Genomic DNA, 14,651 nt, shown 5'->3' with positions numbered 1-14,651 from the left:
TTTGCAAATCACCTTGATGAGCTAGCAGTGCTGAGGCTTGGGTGGAATTGTTGTCCTGCTGTTTCTGTTCATCCTTAGCTTGAGCATTTTGTGTGGTAGACTGGTTCTTTGTTGTTGCAGGGTCAAAGTTTTCATCAAATCGATGCCAGCACTCCATGACTGGATGTCCATATTTGCCACAAAGATGACATGTGGGTCTGTTCCCAGTGGTATAAGTTCCTTGTGCGCGTCCTCTGCCACGACTTCGGCCTCTGAAGCCGCTTCTTCCCTTGATTGTATGCACACCACCTCTGGTGGTTCTGCCATTGCAGCTATCATCCGATTGCGCCAAGTTTGTTGTGGCATTGGTTAGGGACAATTCTTGGCGATACTTATCTAATTGAGCTTCTTGTACATATAGCAGAGCCTCAATTTCATATAGCGTGGGAGGTTCGATTTTACCGTATACCATCATGATAAATGGGTTGTACTCCTCAGGGAGTCCTTGCAAGATTGCATCGATTTGATCTCTTTCTGAGATTGGTTCACCAACTGCAAGAAGAGCATCTGAAATTGCACGAATCCTAAGCACGAACTCAGAGATTGAGCGATTTGATTTCTTGGTGACCTTTAGTTCAGCTCTGAGCTGATGAACCCTAGCTCTCATAACCGCTGTGAAGTACTTATGGATCTGGTCCCAGATTTGATATGAGTGCTTGCAAGAAAGGACTCTTGGAAGCACTGATTCAGAGATGGTCGAGAGAAGCCAGGTGAAGAGAGCTTGATCTTGAACTATCCAAGATTCATACTCCTCTGAGTAAACCTTGGCGATTCTGTCTTCTTCAGTCTTGAACATTGGTGGTATCTGAGGATTCACAACGAAACGGTGAAGTTTGTGTGCAAGAATGATACCTTCCACTTGTTGATTCCATAGCAAGAAGTTTTTCTCCTGAAGTTTGATGGAGAGCTTTGGCCCAAACACTGTGTGGTTGGAGGTATTGCCAAACGGAGAAGACTGTGATCCGATGTGCAGCGTTGCTGAGTTTTCAGGTGACTCGGCCATTGATGGAGCTTCTTTGAAGCTTGCACGAAGTTCTTTGATAACAGGTGTTCACTGAAATGCGTGAACGGATTTGCGGAAGATGATGAGGATCGTTTTTAGGCGATTGATACCATGTTAGAAGTAAAACTGTGCTCTGCACATTACTGATTTCATTGATAAGCTAAGCTTTTGTATTCTGTTACAAGTGATAACACTGCATTGGTTAATCACTAAAGCTATATACTATTCTATTGTACACAACATAAAACGGATAGAGGCATAAGCCCATTACATAGCTACAGCCCAATTAATCAAAAGCCCAAACCAGAGTTATACTCTAATACAACCTAATATACAATTAAACTTTATCTTAACTTTAAAACTTTATTTTAAAACCATGTTTGAGTTCCTTATGCATATATCTTTTATTTGTGGGTACTTGGTGATGTTGAGACATTTATCTCTAATCTTATTTTTTATCATTAATATTTAATGTAAAATATTTAAATTTAAATCACTTTAAATTAAAATCACAAATTTATTAAAAATTAAATATTATTAAATTTAATATTGTTTAGATAGAATAATTTTTTAAATTCAACCAATTGATAAAAAATATCTGAATCAATAGTAAATTTTTGTATATAAAAATATTTAGATCAACTATAAATTTTTTTCTGTATACCATTTTTGAATAAAAAATATCATAAAAAATATTTAAAGATTTTATTTAGATCAATTATAGTTTGGCTAGTCTAGATTGTACCTGATTCCATATGAATCGGTTGTAATTAGGGATAGAAATAGGCTAGGCTAAGCTAGGCTTTATAAGGCCAGAGTCTTGCCTACGATAAACTTGAAAGGTCTAAGTCTGGCCTGTGGCCTATTATAGACTCTCTTTTTTGACTTGGTCTGACGTTTTTAAGAGTCTGGTCTGGCCTGAAAGCCTATTTTTCATTATGGTTTTCAAATAATCCATATTATTTAAGATACCTTATAAATCGTCCTATATATGCATATATAGGCCGACCTATTTAGCCTTCCCAAATGGTTCCTGAAACACCACCCTCTATTTATTGTACCACACACATATCTATTTTAAAACAAAATCAATTATATACTTTTAAGTTTTTTTATTAAAATCAATATTATATAAATCAGCTGTTATTATTATGTAATTATTGTTTTTTAATTTTTAATTTAAAAAGAAATATCAATTTTAGGTAACAATAGAACTTTTATCGTATAAACAATACTCTGTTAATTAAATTATTTATCGAGAAAAAAATGTATACTATTTATAATGTTTTTTAATGAAATTAATATTAATATTTCATTGATTATTATATGATAAAGTATCCATTAGTCATATAGCATACTTTTGGTTCAAATGGGGGGAGGAGGAATTTTAATGAAGGGGAGAGAAGGGGAGGAAAGGGGAGGGGATTTTTTTTGGAAATTTCTTTCCCTACCTCCCTCTTTTCTAGATCAAAAACCCAAAATACCCTCACTTCGGAAATGCATTTCCGAAACGTTTTTTTTTTTTTTCAAAATTTGTCTTATTTCGGAAATGCACTTCCGAAAACACGAAAAAAATGTGTTTTCGGAGATGCATTTTCGAAAACACCCCTTTTTTGGGTTTTCGGAGATGCATTTCCGAAAACACCTTTTTTTTTGGGAGGGGGTGTCTTCGGAGATGCATTTCCGAAAACACTGTTTTTTTTGGGAGGGGTATCTTCGGAGATGCATATCCGAAATATTCCAAGACCAAATTGGTCTTGGAATGTTTCGGATATACACTTCCGAAAGAATTCAATAATTATTAAAAAATTAAAATCAAGGTGAATCAATACAATTAATAGGTTTAACATCAAGGTGAATCAATAAAATCAAGGTTAATCAATAAAATCAAGGTGAATCAAAATTTCCTAAACAATTTTAAAGTTAAAAATAATTTTTAACTTATATAAATATATAATATATAAATATATAATAATTAATATATAAATATATAAATATATAATAATTATTATAAATTAAAACACTCATTTTTATAATTTTTATAATTATTATATAAATATATAAATATATTTATAATTAATATATAATAATTATTATATAAATATATAAATATATAATAATTTTTATAAATATATAATAATTATTATAATTATTATATAAATATATAAATTAAAACACTCATTTTTTTTATAAATATATAACAATTATTATAAATATATAAATAAAAAATTATAACCTATTTTATAAGTGAAATTATTTTAATTTTTTTAATTAAAATTATTTTAAATTTTAAAATATGAATCAGGATAGAAATATATAATAGCTATTATTCATAACTCATAAATTATATCAAAATATATAATTATTATTATTCATTACTCATAAATTATATCAAATTTATGATATGTGAATTAATTAATATCCTAAAATTAATTTTTGGGATTTTTTTAGATTTTTTTGTTGTTTCGGAGATGCATCTCCGAATTAATCAAAATCCCAATTTTTGGGATTTTTTCGGAAATGCACTTCCGAAGTCTGGAAAAATTTAGAAAAAAAAATATTTCGTAAATGCATTTCCGAAGCAGGGTAAAATGGGGTTTTCGCTGGGGGTGACCCCCATAGGGAGGTGGGTAAAGAAAAAATCTTTTTTTTAATCAAATGGGTGTTTGGTTCAAACGAGGGGGGAGAGGGGATTTTAATTAAAAATATGTTTGGTTCAGGAGGGGAGGGGAGGAATTTTATTAATACTTTATATTTTTATCCTTATTATCTTATATAAGTGATACAATATGATATTCAAATATAAAAAATCTATACATATTTTTTTGTAAGTAAAATTTCTAATATTGAGTGACTAAAAAGTTATAATTTTTTACATAACGTTAAAAAATTGAGTTCACTTAATTTGAATAAAATGTTCAAAAACAAATTAAACAATATGTTGATAACAACTTTAAAATCGTAATGAATTATTTAACACATAAAATACATAAAATAATTTATTATTAAATATAAATGTTTAAATTTTTTAATAAAATAAATTAACTAATTAAAATGAAAAATCACACAAAAGAGAGCAATAATATAAAAGAAAATGAATAATTTTAAAATATTAAAATTAAACTGAGGATATTATAGTAATTATAATAATTTTTAAAATATTAAAATGAATAATTTTGGAAGGTTTTGCCCCCCTCCCCTTCCCTCCCCTCCCCTCCCCTCATAAAAATTGAACCAACCACATTTAATTAAAAATATTCCCTCCCCTCTATCTATCTCGAACCAAACACACCTTTAATATTTTTTTATATTCTTTTACATAAATACCGATTATGAGTAATAAAGTATAGATTTATTTATTCTTAATTAATTAGAAAAATTATATAAAGTTTAATTTTTAAATTTTATAAATGATTGTATTAAATATTTTAATTGACCTTTTATTATAACTCTTAATATGCAATAATTAAGTTTTATTTAATTCACTTTTATTAAAAAAAATTAAAAATACATTTATCAAACAATTTTTAGTTTCTCAACCTTAAAATAGTTTTCAAAATTTTGATTCCCAAACATGTTTTGTTTTTTATTTATTTTTTAAAATGATTTTTAAAAATTGATTTGTAAAACATTGTTTGAAAACTAAAAACCAAAACTAATTCAAGCATGCTCTTTAGTGTCTTTAAAATACAAGCTAAAGAGATCAAAGTCCATACACTTTTAGTCCCATAATAAAGGGATCAATATAGTAACAACGTCGATTCCCAAGCAAATAATGCCACCAATTCCATGGCCAAATCTTCTCTTAAATGCAAGATAAAATACTTCAGCAATGACATATCCACCAACCTCGTTATTTTCGTTCAAAAGGTAAGGAGTGTCGGTAACAGCAAAGGTTATTCCGAGTATGTAACCCCCCATCCAACAATAACAATATCCCAACAACACTGATAATTCCTTTTGGTCCATTTATATCACCGTCCTTTGTTTGCTCTGTCTGAAAATACAGAAAATTTCAGTCTAAATCGATTAGTAACTTCAGTCCTTCAAATAAAATTTCTAAAAAAAGGATTGACCTTGCATTAACATTAACCAAAATGGCCACATTGTTTTCATTATATTCTACGTATTCAAGATTTTACTATCAAAATGGTGAAAAAAACGAAACCTAATCATTATGCATTTCAGTCCTAATATAGAAGCATGCATCTCAATCTCTAATCATTTACACAATCACATTACCTCTTCAACCTTGGATTTTCCCACAACTACCTTTTCTTTTGTCCCTGACAAACCTCTCCTCAAGAACACACCAACTGTAGCAGCAGCTGATATCATTCAATCCTGTACAACATGTCTTGTGGATGGATGTTGAAGAAGTGCCCATCAACTTTTAACTATCGTTCCAACTCGTCCCGCCACTTCAGCAACATTACTCTTTGTATCTTGCTGACTCCCTGGCTTCCTTAAGCTTGACCTATACAATAAATTTATATCTCAGCAAATACAAACATAAACAAAAACCATACAATAAGAAAGGAAAGGAAAAAGTACACAAATTCAGTGAAAGGTACCTGAGGAAGAAAAGAAACCAGAAGCCTTATCCTGCCACTGAGGTGAGGTTACAGAAGGCATTGAACTATAAGCTAGTAACAAAATCAAATCAATGGCAAAATCGGTTGATACTCGATCCTGGACAGAAGTAAAGTAGTAAACACATAAGAGACAAGTCAATCAAGAGCAGTGATTCACAAAACTACAGTCATAATCATGAATTCACTTGCACAAACCTCTATTATAAACATCATCATGAATCTAAAGCCCTTAGTTCATGTCTCCACCAAATTGAGTTATCAGAAACCTAAATTCCACACGAGTTTGACCTTGCAGTGAAAACTGAAGGATGCTGATAGTCTATAATATTTATCGTCATAAGAATACGTGACCAACAATATTGAACCTGGAAAAAAAGGAATAACCATTCAACACAAATCAGAAAAGTTTTTGTAGGAAAACAAATCTAACAGTGTACATTAGAAACCTGCATAATAGAAACCTGCATACCAGGACCAAAGTCTATAAACTCTAGTGCTTATACACATAAAATTTGAGTTCAAACTAGGACCAAATGATTGAACCTGAAAACAATAGAAACAATCCAATAAATATTCAACCTAAATAGGTACAACATCAATCTCAATTAGAGAATTATTGAAAAAACATCTAAGTCTTCCATTTAAAACCATTACATACTTTTAGATATAAAATCAATATAAACATAATACCTAGAAAATCATATATCATTACTCAAATTCATCAAACCAATTTTCTATTCTAAAATCCCTGACCCCAAATTATCCCCTTTTCATTATCAACACCAAGAAAATCAAAACCCTAACTTTCCCGTTCTTGAACCCATTGTCTTACATTCAAAACAACCCCGTTCTTGAACCCATTGTCTTACATTCATCAAGATTCATACCTTTTTTTTCCCCATTTTTCAACGAAAGATTGAAACCCATAAACTTATCTCCATCAAGGTTTCTAGAAACCTTCATATCTTTAGTTGATGAAGAACCCAACTAGAAAGCAACATATGCACTTGAACAACCTAAAAACAAAAGTATGATTCATTAAAATCAAACACGTGGAGTCTAATATAAAAAAGAAGAATGAAAAACAGAGTTGCAGTTCATAAAATTGAGAGGATTTTGGAATGGTAGAAACCGAAAATATTTAAGGTGTTTGAGAATCAAAAGTAGAAGAAGAAAGTTAAGGGTTAAGTTGAATAATGAGGAATGAGAAGAGAGAGGTGATTCAGATGAGAGATAATAGAGGTTTTGTGTGTTTGTATTTGTTGTGGGACAAGGATCTGCTACCTTTCAGTTGCGGTGCCTTTCATGACTTTCTCTCTATCTATTTCTAAACCATTCTTTCTCTATCATCAAAACAATTCTTTTGATTATTTAATTGTCTCCTAAATGAACTAAAGGCGTCAAAGGCACACAATAGTAAAGGCAGCAAATCCCCTCCCATTTGCTGTGTTTCTACAGCAAAAAAGTAAGTTTTGGGGGGGCAGGGATATAATGTTCACGCAAACAATATTTGGAGTTAAAAAAAATGTACTTTTTCAGTTAACAAATTGTTCTACATGAACTATAAGATAACATGTTTTTAAAAATTATACACAAATGAAGGTAAGTATAATTGAGTTCAAACTAATAGTACATGTTGGTTGCAAAAAGTAAATTTGAATACAAAATGTCCCCAAATTGATGAGGTGGGGGGCAAAAACAAAAAGTTAAATTTGTGTTTTCCACAACATCAAATTTTCTTATATTATAAATATCAATAGTTAATATCACTAACCAAAGTTTTAATATAAACCAACTAATACCATGTCATAAATATGGTTAGTGTGGTTCAATATGATTATTGTGGTTCAATTCAGTATATTTTAGCTCGGTTAATAATTTGGTTTGGTTATCGTACTGTTTGAAAAACCATAATTCAATTCATAAACTAAATAGAACGATTCAGTTATTTAACAATAATTTTGTTCGTTTATATGATTCAGTACAGTTCTATGGATTTTTTAAACAACCCTATATCTATAGATTTAAAACTTATTAATGACTCAACCAGGGGTGTTCAAATTTGTTTCTGTTTGTACAATACTAAGTCTTTCTTTATAAAATTCTACGAAATTAAGTTTTTTAAATGAAATTGTACGATAATAAGGCTTAAAAGAATATTCTTAATATTTGGGGTCAAGGAAAGCCGCATGCCAAAAAAAACACTTAACAAAATATTTTTTGGAAAAATATTTATTAATTATAATACTTTGATTTACACATAACTAATCATAATTTTTTATTAATAAAAAATAAAAATTAAATTGTCTATCTTCTCCATTATCAACACCATCCCATAATTTTAATTAAAAACAAAATTAAGTTTTAAATAAATTTGAATTTTCTATCTTCTTATTGGTTGTTCCTAAAAATATAGATTTAGGTTCGTATCCGTACAAGTATTTTTCCTCTCTCCGACTCTACTATTTTTATTAGAGTGAAGATTTATTTTTCCCTCTAATAAAAACTACCAAATTTAAATTAATTTTTCAAAAACAAATTCATTGCAAAATTTAACATATCATATTAGTATTTTTGTTAAAAAAAATTTGGAGTTTTTTTTTTCTACTTTTAAATAGTGATTGGATTACCATTTTATTTTTCATTATTTAAATATTAATTTAATTTTTATTTTTAACTCTAAGTTTATTTTTAAACAATTCAACTTTTAATATATTAAAAAAACCAAAAAATTATTCCTATAAAAAATTGAACAAATAGTATTCAAGTTAAATGATAGTCTCTTAATAATTAGACCAATCAAATTTTTATTGTTAATATTTCTAATTATGAAAATTTAACTTAATAATTCAGAATAAACAATTACTTATTTACTTATTTCAAATAATACACATATTTAAAAATAAAATTAATAAAATGTAAATCTTAAATATAATTAATCACATATAAATAAATAAATAAACATTTAATTGATTTAATATTAAATTAATTATTATTTTATTTGAGTTAATTTAATATTTTTAAAAATTAATTGAATTACTATTAAATTAATTTGTATTAAATAAATATTTTTAAATACTATTAAATATTTTTAAAAATTAATTAAATATTATTGATTCTTTAATTTGTATTAAATATATATTTTAATAATTAATTGAAGTACTATTAAATTAATTATTATTTAATTTGAATTAATTTGAAATAAGTAAATACTTATTTATGTATTATTTTATTTCAAATAAATATTATTTAATTTTTTTTATTCCTTCTAGGAACAAGTTTTGGCTTTTTTTGATCTTTTCAAATTTATATGTCCTGGTTTAATTTTGTAAGAGATTAAATTGAGTCTTTTTTTGTGGGGGATTAACTTGGGTTATGTAGTTTTTGTGAGAGGGCAAAATGGTCTTGACTCTATTTATTATTAATCATTGAAAAAATTATATTAAATTATAAATTAATATACAATTCTATTAAGTATTTATTATTCTCCTTTTTATTTATTATTTTAATTATCTTTAATCCTATTATAATTTTATAAAGATTAAAAGTAGTGCACTATCCATGTAAAATAATTTTACATCTTCATTCATTAGGATCAAAACATTCAGCCATGTCATGTAAATATTTTAAAATTAAAAGTGTGATTTGGTGGAATACACGTACGTTATTGGTATATGGTCTAAAAATATTTTACACTGTCAGTGCATATTCTTTTTTCTATTTTATAGAAATAATTTAATTTTTATGTTTTATATATTAATGACTATTGTTGTAGGTTATCCGTAAAGTCATTGACAAAAGGTCTAAAAGAATATTTTAAATAAAACGGTGCACGAAAAAGGTGGACCTCGACTCTGACCAGAAGCACACAATTCCACCCTCCAAAGTATTAATCATTGTTCAATTTAATTAGACGGTTGTCTGCATGACATCTTGCATCACGCCCAAACAATTTCAATCGCTCTTGATATATAAGAGGGAAACACATCATTTTCTCACTCTCACATTACTTTTGATTCTCTAACTGACTTAGGCGTTAGAGTGTTAATCTTACAGATCCACCCTATTATGTCGCATCGAAACTATTGCTCCATCGTAGTGAGACGCAACTTCACTACCTCATCTAATGTTTCTAGTTATCAACCGAACAATAATGCCACGTGTGAGAATTAACTTTTAGATACCCACGATTTTTCATGAAAAACTTTGTTCTCCACCAAAGATCCAGATCATTGATCCCTTTTCCTTAAACTTCAATCTCCTCCTCAAACAGATCTATTATCAAACTTATCGAGTATGTTAACATCAAAAGTCTCTCGGTCTGCCACCCAACGACATGATGTTATTGCATCTTCCGAAGCTACCAAAGCTTCCACCTCTTCCTCCACTTTATCCTGTGGAAGATAATCCAATTTTGGTGGCATCTCCATCTAGCCATAAGCAACAAGATTACGTTCCTCCAAGAGTTGGTCAACGAGTGTTCCAAGCTCTCTCGTTATTCAGACCTACACAAAAATCTTACCAATGCAAACCATCACATTAACCTCCTTTTCAACCTGTTGTACTTGAACAAGAAATGCTCTCAAGCCTTCAGCTGCAGCAAGCGAATCTTGGAGTGTAGGAAGAAATTGAATTACAAAACAACATCTACAACCTAGTACACCAACAAAAATCACAATTATTGGCTAATAGGATACTTAGAATTAAAGAGAACCTGCAATATGCTCCACCGAGGGATAACATTATACAGGAGGCAATCTCCCTGGGCAACTAAGTTTCCATACATGAGTAGGTCTCTAATGGTATAGTTGTGTCATAGGGAGATGCCCCGAGAACACTGGCTCACAACCAACTTCGAGGGCATAGGACCCCTCTGTCTAATTCAGAAAGAAGGAATGGTAGCCATAACTTCCTAAGGTTCTCCATCCTCACTATTCACCGACATACCAATCTCAGAGAAGGGAATGAAATGACACAAATGCTCTACCTCTATAGCAAAAGAAGAATATGTTATTTGTCTACATCCTCGACAGCAAAATTCTAAGGTTTTTGGAGAAATCTCCAAAGTTAAAAACTTACGACGAAACTAGAGATCTGAATAAATATACTGAACATGTAGATAACATGCTTGGTTACTATCATTCATAAGGGGTCTTGAAGTGAAAGTTATTTGCAGTGACCCTAGGGAAAGCCATGATGACGTGGTTTAAAACCCTTTTAGGCGTGAGTACAAATTCATATAAGGGTATGTGTGACTCCTTCACTGCCTAATTCACTGCCCGAAAGTGGCAACCTACAAACATGGCCATACTTAATGGGGTCACACAAAAAAGGAAACGTTGTGTATATGTTTACTGGTATTTTTAATGAACAAATCACAATTTTAACTCACTTAAAGGATTAAACTTAAAAAAAGAAATCGTAATAAAATTTTGTACAAAAAAGGTTTGAGAAAAAGTATTCATGCTTGATAAATTAGTGTTTGAATGTAGAATAGTTGGGTATAAATTTTAAGAAGTAAAGTGCATAATTGCTTGAAAGGATAAAATAAATGTAAAAAGCTTGTAAAATAACTAAACAAAATACTTAAATAAAAAATGGGACATAATTCATACATTTCTCACAAATTTCTAATCTTTATGACTTGGATGTGTGAATTCTAAAGAGAGTAAAATGAAAATGTGAACCCTTGTCACATAGACCAGAACTACTTATATCCTATATACATTAATAACCGTCAATAATGATCAACTCTCCAACACTCGACACATATACTATTACGTGGATTTTTGTCCCCATCTTTGCTTACACGTGTCTTTCAGTTCTTGAAATGCTGCAAAAACCATTACTTATGTTGAAAAACATCTTCAGGTCTTATAACTGCTTTTGTCGAGAATCAACTTTTCTTTTTATCGAAGCTTTCTAATTTTTGGCATCGAAAGACATGGTTTAGCTACATGTGCTCAGCCTGTGTATTTATCTCATATCCCCACTCTTGTAGAATATGTTTGAGTCAAAAATCATTGGCTGACAAATGCCCCCAAAAATGTCATTTTCGATCATGTTTACAAATTTAAAGAAAGTGTCGTTTTTAATAAACTCTCGACACTGTTCACAGTAGTATGCATACATTATTTTCATCATGACCACTACCACCTAGCCTCCACATCAGTTTACACACGTGTATCCATCATCATGATTCCAACTTCCAAGGCCATTGTGGGCCAAGAATTAACCGCATTAAATTACAAAGAAAATCATTAATTAACAAATTCAAAATCAAAATCAAAATGCCACTTGTTTTGGTTTCAGGTGGGAAACAAAGCGTCATATTTCAAACCCTATATAACTTCCTCTTATCTAATTTCTTCCATTTCACCACCTTTGCAACTTCATTTTTACCATACTTTCTTCTACCCAAGGTCTAATAAAAATGAATTATTCTTATAGAATGAAGCAACTCCCGATTTATTCCCCTACTGATCTTCAAGGACCCATCCTCTTTAACAACCATAACTACGTTCCAGAACCTCCAATGGAGAAGGAGAAAACTGTCATTTGGGCTTCCTAGGTATTAATTGAAGGAAAGAAAAACACTTAGAAAGGGGGGGGGGGGGTTTGAATAAGTGTAGTTTCAAAACTCTTAAGATAAAAACAACTTGCACAATTATTTTTATCCTGGTTCATTGTTAACTAAACTACTCCAGTCCACCCTTGACAAGGTGATTTACCTCAACTGAGGATTTAATCCACTAATCACACAACATTTCAATGGTTTTCCACTTAGATAACCTCTAAGTCTTCTAGAGTATTCTGATCACACCTTGATCACTCTAGGAACACAATGCTTAGATAACCTCTAAGACTTTCTAGAGAATCTGATCACAACTTGATCTCCTCTAGTTCTTTACAAATGAATGTAAATTCTTACAAGAGTATTACAATGCTTCTTATAAAGCTATAATCACAACTGTGATATATATCTTAAAGTTTAAGCTTAATCTCACTAAGATATTACAATAGTAATGAAGTGAGGTTGATGATGAAGTTCTGAGAGCTTTTGATTTGAACAGCGTTTCAGTATGTTTGCGCAAAGTGTTGTATTGAGCTTCTCATCAGAACTTCTATTTATAGGCGTTTGAGAAGATGACCATTGAGAGCATTTAATGCTTTACGTAATCCATACAACATTGCATTTAATGTTTCACTCTTTTGTAAACTACCTTGAGCCTTGCTTTTGCTGTGTCTACTGACGTTGCCGTTAATAACTTCTAACGTTCCTTTTGTCAGTCAGCGTAGCCTGCCATCTTGTACTTGCTTCTGATTTGATGTTTGGAGATACAACGTTTGAATATCATCAGAGTACAAACATCTTGGTGCAGAGGATCTTCTTGTCTTCTGACCTTGAAGTGCTTCTAGCGTGATACCATGAGAACTTCAGTGCTTGTGCTTCTGATCTCAAGTTCTTCTGATGCTTCACTAGACCATGTTTTGATTCTGCTTGAACATCTTCTGATGTCTTGCCAGAGCATGTTTTGATGTTGCATGCTGAACCTTCTGAGTCAGTGCTTCTTGCGCTGATTTTGTGCATACTCTTTATATGATTCCTGAAATGGAAATTGCATAGGATTAGAGTACCACATTATCTCATACAAAATTCATATATATTGTTATCATCAAAACTAAGAATATTGATCAGAACAAATCTTGTTCTAACATTAATCTCCTTTTCTCTTACAAGAATTGTCCATGCATTTTTAGGTCCTTTACCCAGATCCTCTATGAAATCAACCAGAGTGGACAAGTTTTTCCTCTTATCACCATCATCCAAACCTCGTATATTTATAAATAGGAGTTTTGAGTTGGGCTTCACGGAATATCCCAATAGTTTGTTCCTCTATTCTCTTTCCACCATCAATGATCTTAATCTTAGTTGGTTACACTAAATAAAAAAAAGAAAGAACATACTAAGAAAGATCAAAGTATTTTTTGATTTGATCCAACTATAAGAAATTAGACCCAGTTATAATCCCTAACACTTATTACCATGTAGGATGGTCACTCCCACTCTTTTTCGATATTGTTGCTATTATTGGTCTTCGACCAACTAGGGAAAATTTTTATCCCACTCTTAAGCACAAAACCAAACCTAATTTTACTTTTGATCATCCTAACTTCAGCAACTACATCAAAGAACATCGTGACGAAATTGAGGAGGAAGTCTCCGACTATGAGCACATTGCTTTCCTCACCCTTTGACTATCCTATTTCATTTTTTTTGTTAGCTCCCTCCAAGTAACCAAGAAATTTATATCTCTTACAAAAGGACGCATGTCTTAGTAAACGGATCTTAGGATGCCTTTTATGAGTCATTAGGAATTTCTTTTCGTGACCTCAAAAAACAAACTAGCCCTGAGGAGAACTTCTTGGTCTGTGGTCCTATCAGGCTCTTATAGCTTTGGCTTAGTGCCACTTTTGAACCCTTTCTAAATATTGGTGTATAGACTACTTTTGAAAGATAAGTCGAAGGTATAAAGCTTGATTCCCTGACCCTAAATGATAGTAATTCTTCGACCATAGAGGCTTTCGAAAAATATTTCTTTATGTTTCTGAAATGTATAACATTTGTCTTTACTATAGCACCATTTTCCAGTCAAAGCTATAGGCCATAGTGGTTTAGAAGAATATTTCCAGCTTCTTCACCAGGAAGCCAAATTGATGTTCTCGACATTTGGATGGAAATTGGATTTGGGCTTATCGCATACCAACCCAATTTGGTAGAAAGATAATTCAACTTCAGTCAATTCCTGCCAAGATCCTTTTTTATCAAAGAGGCCAAAATTTGTCTGGCTACTGATAAGTGAATTGAGGCATATTATAAGGAGTGTTTGGACTTTCACGCTAAATAAGTAATCAATTTGAGTCCTTTTGAATTCAAAAATTCTTTTACTGCACCAAGGAATTTGAAGATTGGTAGTCTGCCAACTACAGACGTGTTGTTGTGGATTCTTCGA

The sequence above is a fragment of the Vicia villosa genome, linkage group LG5 (genome assembly GCF_029867415.1).
Source record: "Vicia villosa cultivar HV-30 ecotype Madison, WI linkage group LG5, Vvil1.0, whole genome shotgun sequence".
In the NCBI taxonomy this organism is placed as follows: Eukaryota; Viridiplantae; Streptophyta; class Magnoliopsida; order Fabales; family Fabaceae; genus Vicia; species Vicia villosa.
This window is presented reverse-complemented; position numbering follows the sequence as displayed.